Genomic DNA, 27,207 nt, shown 5'->3' on the forward strand with positions numbered 1-27,207 from the left:
TATCTCCTCCCCCCTCTCTCTCCCTCCCACACACACACACACAACACATGCACCTGCTATCATGCCAGACATACAAGACACGTTGACCTTGGTGTGCCCACACACACACACACACACACACACACACACACACACACACACACACACACACACACACTAATGGGCACAGTGCCTAAGAGACTAAGACATTCCACATTATTTGGACTAATCACCAATTTGGTCCCATTGTGTAATAAAGTATGTTAAGGCCATATGCCTGACACAAAGCACTACATGAATACAGTAGAACACCATATAAACAGCCAGCGTGCATCCCAAATGACACCTTATTCCTGCAGTGCACTACGTATAGGTCTCTGATCAAAAGCCTTGCACTATGTACATAGAGAATAAGATGCCACCCACATGAAGAAATACAATAGTATACTATGGTATAAATACTATAGTATTCACTGTAGTGTTTTTCCTGACTTTAACAGTATTTACTGTAGGATACACAGTATACTGTATTATTTACATAGTATTATACTATTTATATTGTGGCAAACCTCTTCAAAGTTAGGAGCGTTTGTCACATATTAAGTGGGAAACTGTCACCAAAGTCAGCCCAGAATGAAAGTTCTTTCGAACATGACAGTACCTGTGTGTTTGTTTCGCTGTCCTGGTCCACCCAGGCCACAGGTAAGGTCAAGGATAGCAGGTTTCGGTACACAAATCTGGTTCTCGGTAGGTCCAGGTCTAAACGCCAACAGGTAAGTCCAAAACAGTCCAGCTCGTACACGGTAAATCCAGCCAATGTAGATTGTCTCTTTCTCTATGGTTCATAGATCCTTCCCGCCCTCTCTCCCTCTTCCTGGTTTTTCTTGACCTTTTATCTGTGGGTCGGCTCCACCTTCTGAGGGTTCCCCTTGCTTCTGGGAATTGTAGTTTTGGCAGTCGGCCATTTTGTGATCTGTAGTTCTGATCGGGGTGGCCATTTTAGTGATCGGGCAGAGCCCGTTTATTAGTTCTGCCCTCACATATCTGCCATTTATCACTCGACCCCCTTCTTTGCCACAATATAGTATAAATACGGAAGTAAAAAAAAACTGTAGTATATACTTTAGAAATTACCGTAGTAATTGTTTTTGTAGTATAATGTAGCATTTATTGTTGTGTTTTTGTAGACTTTAGTATACTGTAGAATTTATTGTAGTGTTTTTGCGCTAAATACTGTAGTATTTACTATACTGTTTTAGTTTTATTGTTGGAGCTTTCTCCTTGAAGAAACATATGGGAGAAATACTAAAAGAGCAGATTTTCCATAACCCGTAGGGAACCCAAAATGGTCTATACTTGGCATGTAGTTTTCTCACTTATGGGTGTCACGCCTGCTCCAGGTCCCCCTACCTGGCGCTCGAAGGCGACAGGCTCCCCAGCATTACGCACTCCTGCCACCATCATTACGCACATCTGCCTTCCCCATCAGGCGCATCAGCATTGTCGATCCTTACAGAATCCTGAAGCCATCAAACGAAGCATCGGGGAGTGCTGGCTTTCCGGTTGGTGGTGACGTCGGGTCAGGGGGCTTCCGCCGATGGAACCGGGGGTGCCTAAGCCAGCTCGTCGAGCTTCTACGCCCTAGCTGGCTTGGGGTTTTCTTGTCCCGGTTGGCTCGACAGGCGCACATCACGCCTGAACTGGCTCGCCAGTCCTCTACGCTTCAGCCGGCTCATCAGGCTCCTATGTTCCAGCGGGATCCTCAGGCTGTCACACCTCAACTGGGTCGTCAGGCTCCCACGCCTCTGCTGGTTCGTCGGGCTTTTACGCCCCCAACCGGCTGGTCCAGCACCCAGGCCTCAGCCGGCACGTCATGCTCGACCAGGTAGGATGCCGGGTGACGCCCCTAGATGGGAGGTACTGTCACGCCTGCTCCCAATCCCTGGCGCTCAAAGGCGCCAGGCTCCCCAGCATTACACAGTCCTGCCACCATCATTACGCACACTTGCCTTTCCGCGTCACGGGCATCAGCAATTATTGGACTCACCTGGACTCAATCACCTGTGTCATTACCTCCCCTATATCTGTTCCCAAGCTCTGTTCCCTGCTTCAGGATGAATTGTCGTATGTTGTTGTGTTACCCGTGTGCTGATGCTGTTCTTGTCTTGTTCCATATCTGTTCCTCATTAAATGTTTTACTCCCCGTTCCTGCTTCTCTACTCCAGCGTTGGTCCTTACAATGGGTGGCACAAATTGGGATATGGGGGAGTGGAATAGGCAGGGTACATGCAAAATAAACACAGTAGTATTTCTATAGTTCAAAAACTGTAGTGTTTTTGCAGACTGTAGTGTTTTTGAGGACATTACGGTAGTGTTTTACAGTAGACTACAACATTCTATATAGTAAGTACTACATGAGGGAGACTGCAGTGTGTAGTATAGTATTCTACTGTATGTATTGTAGCATTCTATAGTAAACTGTAGTATTTTTTCATGTGGGCATTTGGGATGCAGTCCCAGTAACTTTCGGATTCCAGACAATCTGTACGGTATGTGGATTGTGGGTGGTCTCAGGGATCTGTGTCTATCCTTATGTTTTGGGCCGTCATATCTCGTTACCTCACGCAGGTGTCACGGGCAAGTTGGGCGACCCTGTGTTTGTGTGTGTGTCCTAGCCTGTAACGCCCGGAATAAGAGCTCTGTCTGACCAATCAGCAGTCAGGCCATCATTAGCATGGGAAAAACGTGCAGAAAGTGACAAATGGTGCCATCAATAAACAAACAATGTCTTCACAGACCGAGAGGGGGAAGAAGAAACAAAAAATATTTTATTTTATTTTTCATTGCAATCTTTGAAGCCTGTTGCTGTTGGGATGGTTCAGGTCCCATGGAATTGAGGGTGACAGGCTCCCATTAGCCCAGTGGGGTATTTATAATTTGGGAGCTAGGGTTGTGTGCGCGTATATGTGTGTTTTCCATGCTTCCGTGCTAGTGTGTATGTATGTGCATCAAGTGTTTATCTGTATATGTGTGTGTTTGTGTGTGTATGCCTTGGGTTCATGTGTGCCACGAGAACAATGCCATTGTCCTGTACTAGTAGGGGCTGGTGCTGGCATTGGGGGCAGCTGCAGATTGTTAACCTGTAATTTAGGATCAGGGGGGAAGTGATGCGTGTGTAATTTACTGTGGGGATCACATGGCCCTATCGGCCTCCAAAGAAAGCCCAACCTCCATCACCCTGGTTACATAACCTAGTCCCGCCGTCACAGAGAGCACCAAGCACTCCCCGCCATAACTAAAGCAAATTAGGTCATCGCCAGTGCACACGATCGATAGGCATCATGCGTAATGCTACGGCAACATTGCAATAACACTCAGCTAGTACTCGGCTAACGTTCAATTCCAGCCCGTATGTATTGAATGGATTATCGTGATGAATATGTAGCTTTGCAGCAGAGAGGGTCTGTTCAGGTCTCCGGCTAACGTTCAGCAAATGTTTTAATTATTTAACTGTTGTGGAATGGATTATCCAAGCACCTGATCAATAGCAGACAAACATTTGAGCCATTGCTTGTCTCTGCAGTGCTGTACCCTAATCCCGTATTGTGGAATTAGTTTTAAACTATCAGCATCTTTATTATATTACTCATCAGTATGTCTAATTTTGCTATCATCCCCTATTTTACGACTGCAGAAATCGGGGACACGCCCGACGTAGCTGCGAGAGGCTATCGACGCTACAACACAGTTCAACAGACCCGCCGCTGAGAGAGAGACAACCGGCATTTGTCCAGCCATCAACTACCGAGGCCGGCTACCGGCAAGGAAACACAGAAAATGCTCGCTAAAGCAATACTAAAGGAAAGTGCTAACGCCTAACGTGTGAGTCTGATTCCAAGTTGTAGATCAGTTTGTTGTCCCCCACGGCTACAGACACGGGGGACACACCCGACGCAGTTGCGAGAGTCTATCTACGTCTTGGAGTGGGGGAGAGGAGAGCTCATCAGCCAGCCATTGACTACCGAACTAGCCATCAACTTCAGTGCCAGCCATCAACTATCGGACCAGGCATCGACTAATGACCTCTGCTCGGGAGGAAGAGCCGAACTCTGGTCGGGTAGAGCCGAATGAATGAACCTAGCTCGGGTAGAGCCGAACAAATGAACAATGGCCACCGCTCTGTGAGTGAAGCAACTGCTGTACTAGTTTTTCCCTGTGCTCATAGTGCTACTCTTACTTATAGTCCTAACTCCTAGACTTCCTATACGTTTCTAAATGGGCTCTTAGTGATACTGCTAGTCCTAACTCTTAGACTCCCTATTAGTTTCTAACTGGGCGTTTAGTCGTTTTAAAATGAAGCATTCAAACAAATGCTTTTTAAGATATTGTCACTATTGTAAAATCTTGTAATATATAACCTTTGATTGTACTTTGCCCTTCTCTGTGGTTGTGTTTGCCGTGGGATTTTAGAGCTCTGCTTTTGACACACTTTAAACTGTTTTGATCTGAGGCCCATTGTATCAGATCTTCCAGACTTAGCAATAATCGTCATGACTAACAAGGTAAGAGAGCGGAAGAGAGAGAGAGAGAGAGAGAGAGAAGAGAAAATAAAATATGAAAGAGGGAGAGGAAGGGTGTGAGGGAGAAGGAAGAGAGAGAATAGAAAGATAAGAGAAAGACGGATTGAGAAAAATGAAAGAGAGCAAAAGAGAGAGAGAGAGAGAGATGCCGCTAGCTAATGTGCTCAGACAGTAGCTTTGTACCAGTCATTGTCCTGTCCCACTGTTAGATAGCTTCCCTGAGGCCTCTCAATGTAACCGACCTCCACTGGCCTTCGTTCGTAGCAATTTGCCCATGTCACATCGGGTTAATTTCATACACCGTTTATACGCTGACATACATCTGAAAGACCTGAGGAGTCCCAGAGTGTCCTTATGGTGCCCTAAGGCTCATGGTTCAAAGATCCAGCTGTGGGTCTGACAGGCTAGGCCGTGCCAGAGGTGACAGCTCTCTGTTTGGGGTAAGGAGAGACCCCGTGGGGGGGTAACAAGGAGGTCCCGGAAGGGGGTACGACAGAGGTTCTCAGGCTGGGTCCCAACACTGGGGGTATGGGCAGCTGTGAGGGCCAGGGAGGCTAGGTTGGGGGTAAGGGTGTTGGAGGAGGGCTATTTGGAAGGGGGTTATTGTCACCACCTATCCACCTATCATCTCTCATTGCTCTGGTGGAGGTTGAAGGGCCTGGTTTGGCTATTGTTCAGTTCCCTTTCTTTTTCCTCTCTTTGTTGGATCCCATGACCTTTGCTTCTCTTTCCTCCTCCCTTGTCTCCAGAGTATGCACAGTACAATACTGTCCTGTGAGATTGTGTTCCTGAACCTCTTCATTGTTAGGGAATATGAATACACTGTCCAAACAACACCAGGTCAGCGTCCCAAATGGCACCCTATACCCTACATAGTGCACTATTCTGATAGGGTGCCATTTGGAACGCATTCTTGGATGTACATCAACTCTACAATAATCAGCGGGGACATATAAACAGCATGTCCTCTATTCCCCTTCAACATCAATAACAAATTCCCGATACTACAATGAGAAACTGAAAAGGGTCAAGACACCCTCTATCTGCTTTACACTAACCCAATCCATTCAATCACTGAAACCAATAACACACAGCTCTAATCTAAACACTCTCAGCCTGATGGGACTGACCCATTTTAACTCTTTACATTTTCCTCTCTCTCTGTTATAGCTTTGATCTTACATTCTCTCCTTCTGACCTGTCAGATTACCATCCATTACTAAACACACACATCTCTCTCTCTCTCTCTCTCTCTCTGCATGCTGGGAGTGTTTGGTGCATGCTGGGAATTGTTTGATCGAGTGCTAAGTGCGAGTGTTTGTGTAGAGTTAGATATCCTGGGTTTTCTTTCGGTTTTCCTTTTCTTGGTGATATCCTTTTTCTTCTATGCATGATTAAGTTTATTATTTTCTTGTTGTGGTAGAATTAAGTAACTTCGGCACGGCTTTAGGTGTGTTACTGAAGCTACTGTCACGGTGGAGGAGTTTCTGGTCGCTGTGGGAGAGAAGGTAGGATATGAGAATGTTGCTTATGCGTCACGGATGAATAAAGCAGGGGTGGTATTTCTTAAAGAAGAGCGCCTTGTTGATCGTATGGTTGAGCATGGCGTACTTGTTAAAGGTATGTTTATTCAAGTTACGCCGCTTTTTTCTCCATCAACAAGGGTAACGATTTCAAATGTACCGCCGTTTATTCCCAATGAGCTATTGGAGCGCGAGTTATTGCGGTTTGGGAATTTTGCAAGTTCAATTAAGATTGTCCTGCTGGGTTGCAAACACCCGGCGTTGAAACGGGTTATGTCGTTTCGGCGACAGGTGTTTATGTTTTTGGAGTCACCAGAGCAGACTTTGGAGTTATCGTTTAAAGTCAAGTATGACAACAGACTGTATATGGCTTATGCTAGTACGGGTAGTCAACGGTGTTTTGAGTGTGGGGATGTTGGCCATAAGCAACATGCTTGCCCGAAAAGGGAGAAGGCGGAGGGAGGGGCGCATGTGGTCCTCGTAACGCCTGGGCCCACTGATGTAGGCAGAGGTGGGCTGACAGCTGTAGAGCAGCCACAAGCACCTGTTGCTGAGGAACAAGTTGTCTGTGTTGAGGGCACGGAGTTGCAACTTGTACCAGAGGGAAATGTTATGCAGCAGAAAAATATTGTTGTCGAAGGTAAGGATGTATATGAAGAGCCATTTCCTCAGACTGGTGAGGAGTTGCACAGCACGAGTGCTAGGGTACAGGAGGGGGTTCATGTGGAACTAGGCTCCCAGGTAGTGGAGGAGATGCCCACTACGAGTAATGGGGTACAGGAGGGGGTTTACGTGGAGCTAGGCTCCCAGGTAGTGGAGGAGATGCCCACTACGAGTAATGGGGTTCAGGTGGGGCTAGTCTCCCAGGTAGTGGAGGAGATGCCTGGTACGAGTGATGGGGTGCAAGTGGGGAGTGTCGAAAGGGATGTGGTAGAGGGGAGTCAGGGGTCTGTGGCCTCAGTTGAGGAGGATTAGGAGAAGGACATGGATATCTCTCCTGATACGATAGCAGCTGGTGAGGACTCAATTTACAATCTAGAGGAGGTAAATGGGTTTCTGGATCAGACTTTTGGGAAATCTGTCAAATTGGCAGATTTTTTTGATGTTGATAAGTTTGTGAGGTCAGCTGTGATGTTACAGAAGACGGTCGGGTTAGACCAGTTGAGTGAGAAGAAGCGTTTTCGCTTGAGGAAATGTGTTACTGGTGTCACAGCAGCAAAAGGTAGTAGGAAACGTGGTCAGGTTAAGAGAAAGTTAAAACAATGACGATGATCATGCCTCATAGGGTGTTTTTTTCTCTTTGTCTGGTTTCTCTGTGGTTTCTTCTGCTTTTCCTTTCTCTTTTCTATATGGAGGTACTAAGGGTAGGTTCTCTCAATATTAATGGGGGAAGGGACAGGAATAAGAGGGCTTGGGCATTAGAAGTAATAAAACAGAAAAGGCTGAATGTTGTTTTTCTACAGGAGACACATAGTGATGAGGCTAATGAGGTTGACTGGGGTATGTGATGGGAGGGTCAGCATATAATCAGTCATGGTACTAATTTCAGTGCTGGGGTGGCAATCTTGTTTTCCTCAGGTTTAGGGGTGACTGTGGTATCTACAATAGAGATTGTCAAGGGTCGGGTTTTATTGGTCAAGGCAGATGTCATGTTTTTTTTTTTTTTTTTTTTTTGAATGTTTATGCTCCTAATGAGGGTACAGAGCATATTGTTGTTTTTGATCAAATAAAGGAAACCTTAAGACAGTGTGACAAAGAGGGGTGTATGGTTTTAGGGGGGGGACTGGAATTGTACAGTAGATTTTACTGTTGCCCGCACCACTGAAGAACCTCGCCTGCGGTCAGCCACTTGCCTGTCTGGTCTATTAACTGAGTTTGAGCTTTCTGATGTGTGGAGAGTAAGGAATGCAAAAGTTAGGCAGTACACATGGTTAAAAGTTAATGAAGGTCGTGTCAGTGCAGCAAGGTTAGACAGGTTGTATGTATCTGATCACTACTGTAGTAAGGTTGGAAGGTGTGACATTACTCCTGTGAGTTTCTCTGATCACCATATTGTTACTGTTGATCTTCACCTGTCCTGTCCACGAAGGTCATCATCTTACTGGTATTTTAATGTTAAATTGTTACATGATGTCATGTTTTGTGAAAGGTTTTTGTTGTTTTGGGAAAAATGGAGGCTTACAAAAGGGAATTTTGAGTCCTTGTGTCATGAATCCCGCTTCCTGAGTCTGTGTTCTGCCTGAGCTGCCTGTTTTCTGTTTTGGAGTTGTTTCCTGAGGTTTCTGAACACACCCTGTCTGGTTGCCGGGCGACGAAGCTAGCCGGGAGATCTCTCAATTACCCGCACCTGCAGCTCATCAGCCATCTGCACACCTGGTCCTGATCATCACCTCTTCTCTTCATAAGCTCTGACCTGACATCCATTCCCTGCCGGATCGTTAGCAATGAACAGTATGTTGTGTCAGCGTATCAGCCTCATGTTACCAGAGTTAGTTTTATTGTTCTGTACTTTTTGCCGGTTACTCACCCCCGTTTACTCTGTCTACAGTCATCCTCCCGGAACATTCACCCCTCTTGCCTGGTCGTCGGTGGTTTCAGTGACATCATTGGATCTGCCTATTCACTCTCATCAACTCACCTCTGCTGCTGCTCTGTCTCCTGGGTTATTCTATTTTTACCTCGAGTCTGTAAATAAATACTCACCTTCATTTGACTCACCTTGTCCTGGTCTGCTTCTGGGTTCAGCTGTAGAGAATCGTGACACCTTGAGACAATGGTGGGAGGTTGGGAAGGCCCAAATATGATTATTTTGTCAACAGTATACTGCTCTGTCTTGTATTGAAGTTAAAGAGACTATCAGGGCCCTTGAACAGGACATCAAATCTAATGAATTGAAGCTGCTCACTCAGAACGACCCTGGATTAGTCATGAACTTACAGGACAAGAGACATGAACTGATGTCGTTTCTACATGAAAGTGTGAAGGGTGCCTTGATTAGGTCTCGTTTCGCTTCCCTTAAGGATATGGATGCTCCTAGCGCTTTTTTTTATAAACCTAGGACAGTCGACATTGCAACGTAAACAGATGGTCTGCCTTCGTCTCCCTGATGGGACAATGAAATGCGTCAACATGCTGTGGATTTTTACTCTGCCCTCTATATGGTGGAGGATTGTGACTCTCTCTGTACTGAACAGTTGTTACATGGCCTTCCTCAATTGGGACCTGAGCAGAGAGCTGCTTTGGACTCTGACATTACTCTGCAAGAGCTGTCCACAGCAGTTACACAGCTCTCATCAGGCCGAGCCCCTGGCATAGATGGTTTACCATCTGAGTTCTATCAGCGCTTTTGGGGGTCTATTGGGGAGGATTTTTATGAAGTGATGTGTGAATCTTTTCATGAGGGTTCTCTTTCTGTATCCTGTCAATGTGCGGTGCTTTCACTGTTGTCAAAAAAGGGGGATTTGGCTCTCATAACAAATTGGAGACCTGTTGCTTTGCTGTGCGCAGAATATAAAATTGTATCTAAATGTCTCTCAAACAGGTTGAAAGAGTATCTGGGATTGTTGGTCCACAAGGACCAGTCTTACTGTGTACCTGACCTCTATTGTTGACAACTTGTTTTTAAGAGATGTTTTAGACATTTGTAAACTGTCCGATGTAAATGTGGGTTTAATTTCTTTGGATCAGGAAAAGTCTTTTAATCGTGTGGACCACCAGTATTTGTTTAAAACAATGAAAGCCTTTGGGTTTGGGGATGATTTTCTGTCTTGGATGAGTTTAGTGTACTGGGCCTTGTGTATGGTGAAGGTGGGGGGTGGTTTGAGTTGCACCATCCCTGTCCAAAGGGGCATCAGGCAGGGATGCCCAATTTCAGGGCAGTTGTATAGTCTGGCAATTGAACCAATGCTTTGTTTTTTAAGAGTGAGGCTTACTGGTTTCTCTGTGCCAGGGGTTATGAAGGGTCCCACGATAGCACTGTCTGCGTACGCAGATGACGTGACAGTTTTTATTACAGGGGCTGAGGATGTTAAGGTTCTCTCAAACGCTTTAAAGGTGTATGAGAGGGCTTCCTCAGCTAGAGTCATTTGGGAAAAGAGTGAAGCGCTGTGGGCAGGTCAGCTTCAGATGGGGTCCACTCCACGGTTACCAGGGGGGCTTCAGTGGGGCATAGATGAGATGAAGACTTTGGGGGTTTTTCTAGGCTCCGGTGTCTTTCAGAAAAATAACTGGGAGGGTGTAGTGGAGAAAGTGTGTGCCAGACTGTCAAGGTGGAAATGGGTGCTACCCCAGCTGTCTTATAGGGGAAAGGTACTGGTAGCTAATAATCTTGCTGCCTCTACCCTGTGGCACAGGCTAATGATTTTACAGCCCCCGGGGTGTCTGATTCAAGAGCTTCAGAGGACCTTTGTCAATTTCTTCTGGTCTGGACAACACTGGATTAACCTGTTAGGGCTAGGGGGCAGTATTGACACGGCTGGATAAAAAAACATACCCGATTTAATCTGGTTACCACTCCTACCCAGTAACTAGAATATGCATATACTTATTACATATGGATAGAAAACACCCTAAATTTTCTAAAACTGTTTGAATGGTGTCTGTGAGTATAACAGAACTCATTTGGCAGGCAAAACCCTGAGACATTTTCTGACAGGAAGTGGATACCTGATGTGTTGTATTGCCTTTAAACCTATCCCATTGAAAAACACAGGGGCTGAGGAATATTTTGTCACTTCCTATTGCTTCCACTAGATGTCACCAGCCTTTACAAAGTGTTTTGAGTCTTCTGGAGGGAGATCTGACCGAACAAGAGCCATGGAACGATGATGGCCCATTAGACACCTGGCGCGCGAGTTCATGTTGGGTACCCTCGTTCCAATACGTTATAAAAGAGTATGCATTCGTCCACCTTGAATATTATTCATGTTCTGGTTAAAAAAGGCCCTAATGATTTGTGCTATACAACGTTTGACATGTTTGAACGAACGTAAATATATTTTTTCCCCTCGTTCATGACGAGAAGTCCGGCTGGCTTAGATCATGTGCTAACAAGACGGAGATTTTTGGACATAAATGATGAGCTTTTTTGAACAAAACTACATTCGTTATGGACCTGTGATACCTGGAAGTGACATCTGATGAAGAGAATCAAAGGTAATGGATTATTTACATAGTATTTTCGATTTTAGATCTCCCCAACATGACGTCTAGTCTGTATCGCAACGCGTATTTTTCTGGGCGCAGTGCTCAGATTATTGCAAAGTGTGATTTCCCAGTAAGGTTATTTTTAAATCTGGCAAGTTGATTGCGTTCAAGAGATGTAAATCTATAATTCTTTAAATGACACTATAATATTTTACCAATGTTTTCTAATTTTAATTATTTAATTTGTGACGCTGACTTGACTGCCGGTTATTGGAGGGAAACGATTTCCTCAACATCAATGCCATAGTAAAACGCTGTTTTTGGATATAAATATGAACTTGATAGAACTAAAAATGCATGCATTGTCTAACATAATGTCCTAGGAGTGTCATCTGATGGAGATTGTAAAAGGTTAGTGCATCATTTTAGCTAGTTTTATGGTTTTGGTGACCCTGTCTTTGAATTGACAAAACATTACACACAACTCTTGTAAATGTACTGTCCTAACATACTCTAAATTTATGCTTTCGCCGTAAAACCTTTTTGAAATCGTAAAACGTGGTTAGATTAAGGAGATGTTTATCTTTCAAAGGGTGTAAAATAGTTGTATGTTTGAAAAATTAGAATTTTGACATTTATTTGGATTCAAATTTGCCGCTCTTGAAATGCACCTGCTGTTGATGGAGTGCACCACGGGTGGCACGCTAGCGTCCCACCTAGCCCATAGAGGTTAAAGCTGCGGCCCTGTACCTGCCACTGCACGAGGGTGGGCAAGGCCTGGTGGACATTTCTTCTAGGATCAAGGCTTTCCGGCTTCAAGCAGCCCAGAGACTGTTGTACAGTAACGGTTCTAGCTGGGTCGACACAGCCTACACATTGATGAGGAGAGCGGGCTGTTTGGGCTTAGACAAGCACCTTTTCCTCTTAAAACTGGAGGGGTGTGATTTGTCTGGCCTGACTCCATTCTATGAGTCTGTTATGCAGGCTTGGAGAGTTTTTGTCAAGTCCCGTAAGGCCGGCACGCTACCAGGGATGTGGCTTTTTGAAGAGCCTCTTTTTCACAAGCCATCCAGTCTTATGCTCTGGGTTCAGCCAGCCTACGTTCATGCCTGTTAGGTGTGGGGTGTACCATACCATCATTTGATGCGGAGCAGGAGCAGATCGTTGGAGGAGCTGGGAGAAAGAGCGGGGATCTGGTCATCTCGCCTACTGAGGAAGGTCGTCGCTGAGGTCTGACTCCTTGCCAGTACTTCATCTGCAGTATGTGACTGACACTTCCAATTCTGATCGGTGGAAGGAGGGTCTGGATTATGTGTTCCCTGCACTGATTGTTAGTGCTGAGGTGGGGGCATTCGAGGAGGACGTGGGGATGCTGCTTTCCTTCGATACCCCGGAGCTGGGGGAGTTCAAGGAGGTGGGAAAGAAGGCCATGTACAGAATATGTGTAAAAGTGTCCCATGCCTCTTCCCTGGAAGGAGTAAAATTGACGAGGTGGGCGGGTGTGTTTGGTCCAGGTGCATCCCCAAAAGGCTGTTGGCGATTATTATACAAACTGCCTATTGAAAAGAGGACAGCTGACCTCCAATGGAGGATAATACATGGAGCCATAGCCACCAACATGCATCTGGTACATCTGGATCCTACTGTTGGGGAGGGGTGTCCATTCTGAGCTGGTGTGGCACTCTGGCACATTTGTTTTTACAGTGTCCCAGGTTGGTGGGGATGATTGACCTGCTCACTAGTTGGTTCTCAGATCTGAGAGAGGTTTTCTCTTCCCAACTGTTTATATTTGGGCTAAAGTACAGGTTTAATTAAAAGGGTGCAGTTGTGTTGCTTAATTTTGTGTTAGGAGCAGCTAAATTAGCGATATGGAAGACCCGAAAGAACAGTATTTGTGGACAGGGGTCTGTGGATGTGGTGGGAATGCTGAAGGGAATGTTGGCAGCGAGACTGAGGGTTGAGTTTGCCTATTATAAACTGGTTAACAATATTGATCTGTTTATGAGTATATGGGGTATTCAGAGTCTGTTGTGTTTAGTTACTGTGGAGGAGGATTTGGAGTTGTGTTTTTAATTGATGTGTAACTATGGTTTTGTTTGAGTATTTATTGTGTTGTGGGCTCTCAGACCCAATAAAGAGTATTTCAAATTCAAACTCTCTCTCTTTCTCTCTCTCTCTCTCACACACTCACACACAAAAGCATACACTCTCTCACACTCTGAGAGACCCACAAACACTCTCTCTTTCTCTCTCTCTCTCTCACACACTCACACACAAAAGCATACACTCTCTCACACACTCTCTGAGAGACCCACAAACACTCTCTCTCTCTCTCTCTCTCTCTCTCACACACACTCACACAAAAGCATACACTCCCTCACACACGTTCACACAGACCTCCCCCCACCCCCCCACCCCACCCCACATACACACACATGTTCCATATCTGAGCAGTAATAACTCAACACCGCTACCTTTCACCTCCTCAGGGGATGTGATCCTATATACATCAGACAGGCGGATTACTGTACGCTATAGTATAGAGGTACATCACTCATAGGTGAGAGAGCAGCCTGTCATGACAGACCACCCTTAGAGAGCGACAAACAAAGACATGAGGGGGAGAGAGAGAGAGGAAGTAGAGAGAGAAAGCGAGCAGGGGGGAGAGCGTTAGAAAGAGAGACAAACAAAGACAGGGAGGACAAGAGGGAAGAGACGGAGAGAGAGACAGTGTGTGTGTGTGTGTGTGTGTGTGTGTGGAATGCATATCTGGGATGTATGTGTGAGGGCGAGAAAGAGAGAGGTCCCTGTCCAGAGGTCATTACAATACAGTACACCATGGATATTAAAAATAACACTGCAAAGAATAAGTACAAAACAATTATTTGCTGACTGCTACAAAGAGAGGAACGTAAGCAACCTAATTTTCCACACAGACCATCCCCTGACATGGTACGGTGCTGTAAGAGCACACTACCCCTATGTCAAGAGAGAGGGTATTGGCCCAGGGTGGAAACTCAGAATACTAGACATTGAGGAAATTGAAACAACCTCTATCAAAGTGTCCAAGTCTGGGACAGCAGGGCATCCTCGTGCAGTTCCAGCAGGATTTTTACGGGATCAAAGAGAAAGCACAGCAGGAAAAGATCTCTCTCTGTGACGACTCCCCCATCCTGAGTCAGTCTGATAACACCTCTTCAAACTGTCGTGCAGACAAGGATAGTCACCCCCCCCCCCCCCCCCCCCCCCTCTGAACACACCCAGGTCCCACAACTGCACTGCTCCTCCATCATTGAGAGGGATAAATTCTGGAGAGAGACATGGTGGAGCTCAAAGAGCTAGTCCACACAATTCAGACAGAACAAACCCCGGCTGTCTGAAAGAGCTGGCTGCTCTACAGACTGAGGTGAAAGAACTTAAAGAGGCACACATGGCGCTGAATGAAGAGGTGAGAAAGCTGAGGTGTGACAGAGAGCAGGACACTCCCAGAGAAGCCAGCAGAACAGCCCACCCCAGATCTGGACCACAACACAACAATGGGACAGACAACACAGGACCCACCAACCCAACAAACCCCCCCCCCCCCTAAAAGCCCCCCTGTCAGCTCCCTTGATTGCTCTCTTGACAACCCCCACACATCCACTGAGGACACACAAAAGCCAGAGATTTTGCTCCTCGTTGACTCAAATGGCAAATACATTCAAGAGGAAAACCTTTTTCCCAAACACAAAGTGGCTAAAGGACAGACTGTTGTCAGAGGACTAGGGTCCCCCAGCCACATCATAATTCACACTGCCACCATACAGCTGTGAAATCAAGCATTTGCAAGACTGTGCCTCAAAACCTAATGTCTACCTGGCCCACCACTCCACCCTGGACTTGAACAACCTTTATGACCATGTCCACAAGACAGCAATCCCAACTTTTGCCAGGACCCTAAAGGATGTCACCTTTAACTTGTTATGGATAGGGGGCAGTATTTTCACGGCCGGATAAAAAACGTACCCGATTTAATCTGGTTATTACTCCTGCCCAGAAACTAGAATATGCATATAATTAGTAGATTTGGATAGAAAACACTCCAAAGTTTCTAAAACTGTTTGAATGGTGTCTGTGAGTATAACAGAACTCAAATGGCAGGCCAAAACCTGAGAAGATTCTGTACAGGAAGTACCCTGTCTGACCATTTCTTGGCCTTCTTTGTCATCTCTATCCAAAACAAAGGATCTCTGCTGTAACGTGACACTTTCTAACGCTGCCATAGGCTCTCAGAAGGCGCCAGAACGTTGAATGATGACTTTGCAGCCCATGGCTGAAAAACAGTAGCGCATTTGGTAAGTGGTCGATCTGAGAACAATGAGACGGAGGCGAGCGTGCACGTGAAGAGTCCATTTTAGATTATCAGTCTTTGAACGAAAACAACGACTCCCGGTCGGAATATTATCGCTATTTTACGAGAAAAATCACATAAAAATTGATTTTAACCTCTCTAGGGTAGGGGGCAGTATTTGCACGGCCGGATAAAAAACGTACCCGATTTAATCTGGTTATTACTACTGCCCAGAAACTAGAATATGCATATAATTATTGGCTTTGGATAGAAAACACCCTAAAGTTTCTAAAACTGTTTGAATGGTGTCTGTGAGTATAACAGAACTCATATGGCAGGCAAAAACCTGAGAAGATTCCTTACAGGAAGTGGCCTGTCTGGGCTTCTACACTCTCTTTATTGAAAACTGAGAATCTCTGCTGTAACGTGACACTTCCTACAGCTCCCATAGGCTCTCAGAAGGCGGCAAAAAGCTGAATGATGTCTTTGCAGCCGCTGGCTGAAAAACATTAGCGCATTTGGTAAGTGGTCGATCAGAGGACAATGAGACTTGAGGCGCGTGCACGAGGCGACACCATGTTTTTATTTTCTCTCTCTTTGTACTAAAACACAGATTCCCGGTCGGAATATTATCGCTTTTTTATAGGCTCTCAAAGGCGCCAGAACGATGAATGGTGGCTTTGCAGGCCATGGCTGAAAAACATTAGCGGATTTGGATAGTGGTCGATCTGAGGACAATGAGACTGGAGGCGCGTGCACGAACAGGGTTTCCCGGTCGGAATATTATCGCTTTTTTACGAGAAAAATAGCATAAAAATTGATTTTAAACAGCGGTTGACATGCTTCGAAGTACGGTAATGGAATATTTAGAATTTTTTTGTCACGAAACGCGTCAGGCGCGTCACCCTTCGGATAGTGTCTTGAACGCACGAACAAAACAGAGGATATTTGAACAGAACTATGGATTATTTTGAACCAAACCAACATTTGTTATTGAAGTAGAAGTCCTGGGAGTGCATTCTGACGAAGAACAGCAAAGGTAACCCAATTTTTCTTATAGTAAATCTGACTTTGGTGAGGGCTAAACTTGGTGGGTGTCTAAATAGCTAGCCGTGTGATGGCTGGGCTATCTACTCAGAATATTGCAAAATGTGCTTTCACCGAAAAGCTATTTTAAAATCGGACATAGCGATTGCATAAAGGAGTTCTGTATCTATAATTCTTAAAATAATTGTTATTTTTTTGTGAACGTTTATCGTGAGTAATTTAGTAAATTCACCGGAAGTTTGCGGTGGGTATGCTAGTTCTGAACGTCACATGCTAATGTAAAAAGCTGGTTTTTGATATAAATATGAACTTGATTGAACAAAACATGCATGTATTGTATAACATAATGTCCTAGGGTTGTCATCTGATGAAGATCATCAAAGGTTAGTGCTGCATTTAGCTGTGGTTTGGGTTTATGTGACATTATATGCTAGCTTGAAAAATGGGTGTCTGATTATTTCTGGCTGGGTACTCTGCTGACATAATCTAATGTTTTGTTTTCGTTGTAAAGCCTTTTTGAAATCGGACAGTGTGGTTAGATTAACGAGAGTCTTGTCTTTAAAATGGTGTAAAATAGTCATATGTTTGAGAAATTGAAGTAATAGCATTTCTAAGGTTTTTGAATAACGCGCCACGGAATTCCACTGGCTGTTGAGTAGGTGGGACGATTTCGTCCCACCTACCCTAGAGAGGTTAAATAGCGTTTGACATGCTTCGAAGTACGGTAATGGAATATTTAGAATTTTTTTGTCACGATACACATCCGCGCGTCACCCTTCGTTACCCTTCGGATAGTGTCTTGAACGCACGAACAAAACGCCGCTATTTGGATATAACTATGGATTATTTGGAACCAAACCAACATTTGTTGTTGAAGTAGAAGTCCTGGGAGTGCATTCTGACGAAGAACAGCAAAGGTAATCCAATTTTTCTTATAGTAAATCTGAGTTTGGTGAGTACCAAACTTGGTGGGTGTCAAAATAGCTAGCCCGTGATGGCGAGCTATCTACTCAGAATATTGCAAAATGTGCTTTCACCGAAAAGCTATTTTAAAATCGGACACCGCGATTGCATAAAGGAGTTCTGTATCTATAATTCTTAAAATAATTGTTATGTTTATCGTGAGTAATTTAGTAAATTCACCGGAAGTGTTCGGTGGGAATGCTAGTTCTGAACGTCACATGCTAATGTAAAAAGCTGGTTTTTGATATAAATATGAACTTGATTGAACAAAACATGCATGTATTGTATAACATAATGTCCTAGGGTTGTCATCTGATGAAGATCATCAAAGGTTAGTGCTGCATTTAGCTGTGGTTTTGTTTTTTGTGACATTATATGCTAGCTTGAAATATGGGTGTCTGATTATTTCTGGCTGGGTACTCTCCTGACATAATCTAATGTTTTGCTTTCATTGTAAAGCCTTTTTGAAATCGACAGTGTGATTAGATAAAGGAGAGTCTTGTCTTTAAAATGCTGTAAAATAGTCATATGTTTGAAAAAGGGAAGTTTTCGGATTTTCGAGGAGTTTGTATTTCGCACCACGGCCAATCATTGGATATTGGAGCGGTGTTCCGCTAGCGGAACGTCTAGAGGTAAGAGGTTAACCGTAACCCCAGCACCTCACACAGGAGCAACAGAGCAACGGACACCCCGCCCAGACCAGCGAGACACCCTCCCAGACCTGAAAGGCCAACACCGAGAGAACCCATGCCAAGAGGACCTACACCCAGACCACAGCATCACCGGCCACACCCCAACCAGCTAAGACCACCCCAAGAAAACCCTGGCCACACTCTATATAGGCCACCCCACATCAGACCTATGTCCCTTTTGCCCACCCCCTGCCACCCGCCCCTGTAGCAAGGACCTCAACATGACAGCTGGACATATGCCCAGGCCGTGAGCAGAGCAACAGGTCCAACCCCCACTAATACACCCGCCCAAGCCCCATCCTGCGACCTAAGAGGTATGTATCAGATGTTCAACGTGCTATGCTCACACCTACTGTGACGGTCCGGGCCTAAACCACACAAAAACAACACTAGACACTATGGAACACAAAGCTTTTTCTATCTCATCCTGGAATATACAAGGTCTGAGGTCATCTGCCATTGGCCTAAAGAGCAGGAACCCAGACTTCATCAAAGAAATTGGAAATGCAGACATTGTCATCTGACAAGAAACATGATATAAAGGAGTGGACCCACTGGTTCACCTCCAGGTTACAGAGAGCTGGTAGTCCCATCCACCAAACTACCAGGTGTGAAACAGGGAAGAGACTCAGGGGGTATGCTAATTTGGTATAGAGCAGATCTAACCCACTCTATTAAATTAGTCAAAACAGGAACATTTTACATCTGGCTAGAAATAAGTAAGGAAATTATATCAACAGAGAAACATGTCCTCGTGTGTGCTACCTATATCCCCCCAATATAATCCCCATACTTTAACGATGACAGCTTCTCCATCCTAGAGGGGGAGATCAACAATTTCCAGGCCCAGGGACATGTACTAGTCTGTGGCAACCTAAATGCCAGAACTGGACAAGAACCTGACATCCTCAGCACACAGGGGGACAAACACCTACCTGGAGGTGACAGCATTCCCTCCCCCATATGCCCCCTAGACTACAACTACAACAACATAACCAACAAAAAACATGTCACACCTCCTGTAGCTCTGTCGGACACTGGGAATATACTAAGTCAATGGTAGACTTCGAGGGGACTCCGATGGGAGGTACACATATAGCTCATCTCTTGGCAGTAGTACTGTAGAGTACTTTATCACTGACCTCAACCCAGAGTCTCGTAGAGTGTTCACAGTCAGACCACCGACACCCCTATCAGATCACAGCAAAATCACACTCTACTTGGAAAGAGCTTTGCTCAATCATGAGGCATCAAAGCCAAAGGAGCTGAATAATATCAAGAAATGTTATAGATGGAAAGAGAGTAATGTGGAAATGTACAAACAATTAGGCAACAACAAATTCCTTCCCTTCTAAACAATTTCCGGGACAAAATGTTTCACTGAAATACTGAAGGTGTAAACTTGGAAGTAGAAAACCTAAACCGTATATTTGACCTCTCAGCATCCCTATCAAATCTAAAAATGTCAAGCAGACAACCTAAGAAAATTAACAAGAATGACAAATGGTTTGATGAAGAATGCCAAAACCTAAGAAAGAAATTGAGAAACCTATTCAACCAAAAACATAGAGAACCAGAAAACCTGAGCCTACGGCTTCACTATGGTGAATTCCTAAAACAATACAGAAATACACTATGAAAAAAGAAGGAACAGCACGTCAGAAATCTGCTCAATGTAATTGAAGAATCCATAGAATCTAACCACTTCTGGGAAAATTGGAAAACTCTAAACAAACAAAAAACATGAAGAGTTATCTAACCAAAATGGAGATGTATGGATTAACCACCTCTCCAATCTTTTTGGATCTATAACAAAGAACAAACATCAAAAACATATACATGATCAAATACAAATCTTAGAATCAACTATTAAAGGCTACCAGAACCCACTGGATTCTCAAATTACATTGAATGAACTACAGGACAGAATACAAACCCTCCAACCCAAAAAGGTGTTGATGAATATACAGACTACAAATTCAAATTGGCTATACTTAAAGTCTTTAACATCATCCTCAGCTCTGGCATCTTCCCCAATATTTGGAATCAAGGACTGATCTCCCCAATCCACAAAAGTGGAGACAAATTTGACCAGAATAACTACCGTGGGATATGTGTCACCAGAAACCTTGGGAAAATCCTCTGCATTATCATTAACAGCAGACTCGTATATTTCCTCAGTGAAAAAGATGTACTGAGCAAATGTTAAATTGTCTTTTTACCAAATTACCGTACGACAGACCACATATTCACCCTGCACACCATACTTGACAAACAAACAAACCAAAACAAAGGCAAAGTCTTCTCATGCTTTGTTGATTTCAAAAGACTTTTGAGGGTCTGCTGTACAAATTGATGGAAAGTGGTGTTGGGGAAAAAACAAACGATATTATAAAATCCATGTACACAAACAACAAGTCAATGGTAGTGTGGTTACAAATGGCAAAAAACAAACACATTTCTTTCCATAGGGATGCAGCTTAAGCCCCACCAACATATATATCAACGAATTGGTGAGGGCACTAGAACCGTCTGCAGCACCCTACTAGATTCTGAAAGTCAAATGTCTACTGTTTGCTGATGATCTGGTGCTTCTGTCCCCAACCAAGGAGGGCCCACAGCAGCACCCAGATCTTCTGTACAGATTCTGTCAGACCTGGGCCCTGACAGTAAATCTCAGTAATACAAAAATAATTGTTTTCCAAAAAAGATCCAGTTCCCAGGACCCCAAATACAAATTCCATCTTGACCCCATTGCCCTAGAGCACACAAAAAAACGATACATACCTTGGCCTAAACATCAGCACCACAGGTAACTTCCACAAAGCTGTGAACGAGCTGAGAGACAAGGCAAGAAGGGCCTTCTATGACATCAAAAGGAACAATAAATTCGACATACTAATTACGATCTGTCTAAAAATACTTCAGTCCGTTATAGAACCCATTGCCCTTTATGGTTGAGAGGTCTGGGGTCCGCTCACCAACCAAGAATTCACAAAATGGGACAAACACTAAATTGAGACTCAGCATGCAGAATTCTACTAAAACTAGGCCAATACCCACTAACATTCAAAATCCAGAAAAGAGACGTTAAATTCTACAACCACCTAAAAGGAAGCAATTCCCAATCCTTCCATAACAAAACCATCACCTACAGAGAGATGAACCTGGAGAAGAGTCCCCTAAGCAAGCTGGTCCTGGGGCTCTGTTCACAAACACAAACAGACACCACAGAGCCCCAGGACAGCAAGACAATTAAAGTGAGGGAAAAAAGTATTTGATCCCCTGCTGATTTTGTACGTTTGCCCACTGACAAGGAAATGATCAGTCTATAATTTTAATGGTAGGTTTATTTGAACAGTGAGAGACAGAATAAGAACAAAAAAATCCAGAAAAAGGCATGTCAAAAATGTTATAAATTGATTTGCATTTTAATGCGGGAAATAAGAATTTGACCCCCTCTCAATCAGAAAGATTTCTGGCTCCCAGGTGTCTTTTATACAGATAACGAGCTTAGATTAGGAGCACACTCTTAAAGGGAGTGCTCCTAATCTCAGCTTGTTAGCTGTATAAAAGACACCTGTCCACGGAAGCAATCAATCAATCAGATTCCCAACTCTTCACCATGGCCAAGACCAAAGAGCTCTCCAAGGATGTCAGGGACAAGATTGGAATGGAATGGAATGGGCTACAAGACCATCGCCAAGCAGCTTGGTGAGAAGGTGACAACAGTTTGTGCGATTATTCGCAAATGGAAGAAACACAAAAGAACTGTCAATCTCCCTCGGCCTGGGGCTCCATGCAAGATCTGACCTCGTGGAGTTGCAATGATCATGAGAACGGTGAGGAATCAACCCAGAACTACACGGGAGGATCTTGTCAATGATCTCAAGGCAGCTGGGACCATAGTCACCAAGAAAACAATTGGTAACACACTACACCGTGAAGGACTGAAATCCTGCAGCGCCCGCAAGGTCCCCCTGCTCAAGAAAGCACATATACATGCCCGTCTGAAGTTTGCCAATGAACATCTGAATGATTTAGAGGACAACTGGGTGAAAGTGTTGTGGTCAGATGAGACCAAAATGGAGCTCTTTGGCATCAACTCAACTCGCCATGTTTGGAGGAGGAGGAATGCTGCCTATGACCCCAAGAACACCATCCCCACCATCAAACATGGAGGTGGAAACATTATGCTTTGGGGGTGTTTTTCTGCTAAGGGGACAGGACAACTTCAACGCATCAAAGGGACGATAGACGGGGCCATGTACCATCAAATCTTGGGTGAGAACCTCCTTCCCTCAGCGAGGGCATTGAAAATGGGTCGTGGATGGGTATTTCAGCATGACAATGACCCAAAACACACAGCCAAGGCAACAAAAGAGTGGCTCAAGAAGAAGCACATTAAGGTCCTGGAGTGGCCTAGCCAGTCTCCAGACCTTAATCCCATAGAAAATCTGTGGAGGGAGCTGAAGGTTCGAGTTGCCAAACGTCAGCCTCGAAACCTTAATGACTTGGAGAATATCTGCAAAGAGGAGTGGAACAAAATCCCTCCTGAGATGTGTGCAAACCTGGTGGCCAACTACAAGAAACGTCTGACCTCTGTTATTGCCAACAAGGGTTTTGCCACCAAGTACTAAGTCATGTTTTGCAGAGGGGTCAAATACTTATTTCCTTTCATTAAAATGCAAATAATTGTATAACATTTTTTACATGCATTTTTCTGGCTTTTTTTGTTGTTATTCTGTCTCTCACTGTTCAAATAAACCTACCAAGTTAAAATTACAGACTAATCATTTCTTTGTCAGTGGGCAAACGTACAAAATCAGCAGGGGATCAAATACTTTTTTCCCTCACTGTAGACTCAACCAAATCATGAGAAAACAAAAAGATAATCACTTGACACATTGGAAAGAATGTACCAAAACACAGAGCAAACTATAATGCTATTTGGCCCTAAACAGAGAGTACACAGTGGCAGAATACCTGACCACTGTGACTGATCCAAAATTAAGGAAATATTTGACTATGTACAGACTCAGTGAGCATAGCCTTGCTATTAATTATGAAAGGCTGCCAAAGGCAGATCTGGCTCTCAAGAGAAGACAGGCTATGTGCACACTGCCCACAAAATGAGGTGGAAACTGAGCTGCACTTCCTAATCTCCTGACAAATGTATGACCATATTAGAGACACATATTTCCTTCAGATTACACAGATCCACAAATAATTCAAAAACAAATCCAATTTTGATAATCTATTGGGTGAAATACCACAGTGTGCAATCACAGCAGCAAGATTTGTGAACTGTTGCCACAAGAAAAAGGCAACCAGTGAAGAACAAACACCACTGTAAATACAACCTATATTTATGTTGATTTGTTTTCCCTTTTATACTTTAACTATTTGCACGTCATTACAACACTGTATATATACATAATATGACATTTGAATTGTCTTTATTCTTTTGGAACTTTTGTAAGTGTAATGTTTACTGTTTGTTTTTTATTGTTTATTTCACTTTTGTTTATTATCTACATCACTTGCTTTGGCAATGTTAACATATGTTTCCCATGCCAATAAAGCCCTTAAATTGAAAGTGAATTGAAATTTAATTGAGAGAGAGAAAAATCTATTTCACTTGCTTTGGTAATATAAACATGTTTCCCATGCCAATAAAGCCCATTGAATTGAATTGAGAGAGGGAGAGAGCGAGAAAGAGAAAAACGAAGAAGTGGAAAAAGGGATACGGTACCGAAGAGACAAAGAAAGTCATCAGTCAGACAGAAAGAGACAAAGGGGATGAAATCCTCATCAACACCTGAAGAGCTCCTCCCATTGTGTCTACTCCTAATAAAAACTGTTGTCTACATGTCTATGGGATATCCAAAAAGGCACCCTATTCCCTATATAGTGCACTACCTTTGACCAGGGCCCATGGAGAATAAAGGGAATAGGGTGCCATTTGGGATGTAATCATGTCTACCTTCTAGCAAGCAACGTTAGGCAATGAATGCAACCTCCGCAATGACATCATCTACACATTACAGCATGGACTGAGATATACGTGGAAGGAGAGGAAGAGGGAGGGAGCTAGAGCAAGGGAGCACACTTGAGAAAAAGAGAGGGAGGGAGACCTAGGGAAAGTACCCGTGACAGGGATAATGGGAGATAAATAGAGAGAGAGCATACATAAGAGAGGGTAAAACAAAGAGAGCAAAAGGGAGAGACGTGAAATGAATTAACACTCCTCTCCCTTTTGACAACCTCAAGCACCGTCTTCTTTGTTGAGTGTGCTGGGGTAAAAATCACAATGTCTTCAGCATAAACACACGTCACACATTACTTAACACCCCCTTCCCTCCCCACCCCCCCCATAACCATTCCACCCCACCCCTCCCCTTGTCCCAGCCCCCAGAAACAATAGAAATGCTTATCTACATATCTAATTCCCTCATCCACTGGTTATCATTGTTATATTTCTCATACGGTGGGACAGGAATAATGGTCCTGTGGTGCGACATACAATGGTCATACAGTGTGATGTGTGAAAATGAGGCCCAGATGAACACCTAAACATTTATCCTAATTTGGCAGGGGTTCATTAGCTTATTCTCAACCGAATACCCAAGAAACAGGTTGGATTCTCTAGAAATAGACGTCCATTATGGCACCTTGTGAGGAAGCGTTACCAACAGAAAATATTGGGTGTTAAATACATTCCATTATGGCACCTTGTCAGGAAGCGTTACCAACAGAAAATATTGGGTGTTAAATACATTCCATTGTGGCACCTCGTGAGGAAGAATTACCAACAGAAAATATTGGGTGTTAAAAACATTCCATTGTGGCACCTCGTGAGGAAGCATTACCAACAGAAAATATTGGATGTTAAATACATTCCATTCTGGCACCTTGTGATGAACCGTTACCAACAGAAAATATTGGGTGTTAGATACATTCCATTATGGCACCTTGTCAGGAAGCGTTACCAACAGAAAATATTGGGTGTTAAATACATTTCATTATGGCAACTCGTGAGGAAGCATTACCAACAGAAAATATTGGGTGTTAAATACATTCCATTGTGGCACCTCGTGAGGAAGCATTACCAACAGAAAATATTGGGTGTTAAATACATTCCATTATGGCACCTTGTGATGAACCGTTACCAACAGAAAATATTGGGTGTTAAATACATTCCATTATGGCACCTCGTGAGGAAGCATTACCAACAGAAAATATTGGGTGTTAAATACATTCCATTATGGCACCTTGTCAGGAAGCGTTACCAACAGAAAATATTGGCTGTTAAGTACATTTACAATGCCTTCAGAAAGTATCCATACCCTTTGATTTATTCCACATTTTGTTGTGTTACAGACTGAATTCAGAATTGATTATATCGGGGTGGGGGGGGGGGTCACCCATCTACACGCAATACTCCATAATACCCAAGTGAAAACATGTTTTTAGAAATGTTTGTACATTTATTGAAAATGAAATACAGAAAAAGCTCATTTACATAAGTATTCACATCCTTTTGCTATGACACTCCAAATTGAGCTCAGGTGCATCCAATTTCTTTGATCATCCTTGAGATGTCATTTCAACTCGATTGGAGTCCACCTGTGGCCAAATGGATTGTTTGGAAATTATTTAGAAAGAAACACACCTCTATATAATGTCCCATATGTGACAGTGCATGTCAGAGCAGAAAATATACCATGAACTCCAAGGAACTATCTGTAGATCTCCGAGATAGAATTGTGATGAGACATTTATCTAAGAAAGGGTATAAAACCATTTCTAGAGTGTTGAACGTTTCCAAGAGCACAGTAGTCTACATCATTGGGAAATTGAAAATATATGGAACTACCCAGACTCTGCCTAGAGATGGCCATCTGACCAAACTGAGCAACTGGGCAAGAAGGACCTTGGTCAGGGAGGTGAACAAGAAACCAATAACCAGCCTGACAAAACTACAGAGTTCATTGGCTGAGATGGTAAATACTGCCAGAAGGACAATAGTCTCTACAGCACACCAATTTGGGCTTTATAGGAGAGTGGCCAAATGGAAGCCACTTCTGAGAAAAAGGCACATGACAGCAAACCTGGTGTTTGCTAAAAGGAACGTGAAAGACTCAGAGCATAAGGCAAAATACTCTGTGGTCTGATGAGACAAACATTTAACTCTTTGGCCTGAATACAATGCGCTGTGTGTGGAGAAAACCAGGAACAGCTCATCACTCGTCTAACACCATCCCTACCTTTGAAGCATGGTCGTGGCAACATCATGGTATGGGGATGCTTTTCCGTGTCAGGGACTAGGAGACTGGTAAGAATAGAGGGAACAATGAATGGAACCAAATGCAGGCAAATCCTTGATGAGAACCTGCTTCAAAGTGCAAACGACATTAGACTGGGGGTGAAGATTTACATTCCAACAGGACAATGACCTGAAGCATATAGCCAACGCAACACTGGAATTGCTTCAGAACAAGACTGTGAAAGACCTTCAGTGGCGTAGCCAAAGCCCAGACTTGAATCCCATTGAAAACCCAAGGAAAGACTTGAAGATTGCTGTTCACCACTACTGCCCATCTAACTTAACAGAGCTTGAGAAGATCTGCAAGGAAGAATGGGAGAAAATCTCCCAAAACAACTCGTGTGCTTCTACAAAATATTGACTCAGGGGTGTGAATAATTATATACATTAGATATTTCTTATTTAATTTTCAATACATTTGCAAACATTTCTAAAAACATGTTTCACTTTGTCATTATCAGGTATTGTGTGTAGATAGGCAATATATATATCTTTTTTTAATCCATTTTGAATTCAGCCCGTAACACAACAAAATGTGGAATAAGTCAATAGGTATGAATACACCCTGTCCCGTCCCTCTGGAACGCCTGGAAAGATATGTATCACCTTCTGCACATGT

General features: G+C 43.8%; 1 long non-coding RNA gene across 1 annotated transcript; it reads left to right on the plus strand.

Annotated features, from left to right (window-relative positions):
- Window positions 1-3,286: 3,286 nt before the first annotated feature.
- On the plus strand, window positions 3,287-9,788 carry LOC123743462 (uncharacterized). Its single transcript, XR_014392696.1, has 2 exons — window positions 3,287-8,533; window positions 8,631-9,788. It is a non-coding gene; the product is annotated as an uncharacterized LOC123743462 (long non-coding RNA).
- Window positions 9,789-27,207: the final 17,419 nt, after the last annotated feature.

This window comes from Salmo salar, chromosome 06 (assembly GCF_965601325.2).
Source record: "Salmo salar chromosome 06, fSalSal1, whole genome shotgun sequence".
NCBI classification, from domain to species: Eukaryota; Metazoa; Chordata; class Actinopteri; order Salmoniformes; family Salmonidae; genus Salmo; species Salmo salar.